At 46.9% G+C, this 999-nt stretch overlaps 1 non-coding gene across 1 annotated transcript; it reads left to right on the plus strand.

Moving 5' to 3' along the window:
- Window positions 1–733: 733 nt before the first annotated feature.
- Window positions 734–795, plus strand: LOC121100170. Its single transcript, XR_005831907.1, has one exon. It is a non-coding gene; the product is annotated as a U7 small nuclear RNA (small nuclear RNA).
- The last annotated feature ends 204 nt before the right edge of the window (window positions 796–999 follow it).

Consider the following 999-nt stretch of genomic DNA (forward strand, 5'->3'; position numbering starts at 1 on the left):
CCCGTTTCTGAGATTACACATGCGTCCTTATGTGAAGTGGGTTAAGGAAGTCATCGTCCTGCAGCTTTCAGGGCAGGAAGCGCCTGCGGCTCCAAGACGCCATTTTCTCCGTGGTCAGTGACAACCCTCTCCCTGAGCGGGGTTAACGCCCCAGACGGGGAGCTGCCACGAGCTGGTCAAAGCCAAGGGGCTGTGAATCAGGAGGATCGCAAGGCCTGGCCATTAACTCTGTGGGAGGGTCTCAAGGATGCACTTAAGCTCCAATCACACAAGAGAAGACAGAGAGCTGCAGAAGGGAAGTGCGCAGCCGCAGCAGTTCCCTCAAGTACAGCATGTGCGCCATTTTGGAAGGTAAATCAAAGGGGCTTTTATAGGTCTTTCTCTACCAAACATGAAACCACACACTTCAATAGCCTACCAGCCCCCCGGTTTCTTGGGTATCACTGCTACAGACAGGCTCAAAGAGGGGTCACCAGGATGACCCACCCCACGGACAAGCAACACTCAATGGTTGCCGCCAAGGTTTCAGCCCTTCAGGAGCCGTCCCTTCCACTCGAACTGTCCAGAAGGATTGATGACACATGAAACGGATTCCCAATCCATCTGATGTGGGTTTCTCATATTCTGAATTCCCAGGGGCATTGCCAAAAGGACCTTAGCAGCACATCAAAGCACCACTTCTAGTTTAAAAAAAAAAAAAAAAATTCTTTTTTTTTTTTTTTTTTAAATGCACAAATGTTACAGCTCTTTTAGAATTTTTCTAGCAGGTTTCCTGGTCCTTACCAGAAGACCCCTAAAAAAATATTTTTTTATTCTCATTTCATGTGCTAAGTGATTGTAATTTGGGAAACCCCACATGTGATTTTTTTTTTTCTACCTCTAGCAGCGTTTGGCGTGTGACATGCTTTTACAAAAGCCAGCGTGCTCCCTGCATTTCAGTGTTAATATATAACGTCTGTCAGTCTCATGAAGGACAAACTTTCCAGTTAGGAAGCGGGA

This window comes from Ursus maritimus, unplaced genomic scaffold (genome assembly GCF_017311325.1).
Source record: "Ursus maritimus isolate PB19 unplaced genomic scaffold, ASM1731132v1 scaffold_34, whole genome shotgun sequence".
NCBI classification, from domain to species: domain Eukaryota; kingdom Metazoa; phylum Chordata; class Mammalia; order Carnivora; family Ursidae; genus Ursus; species Ursus maritimus.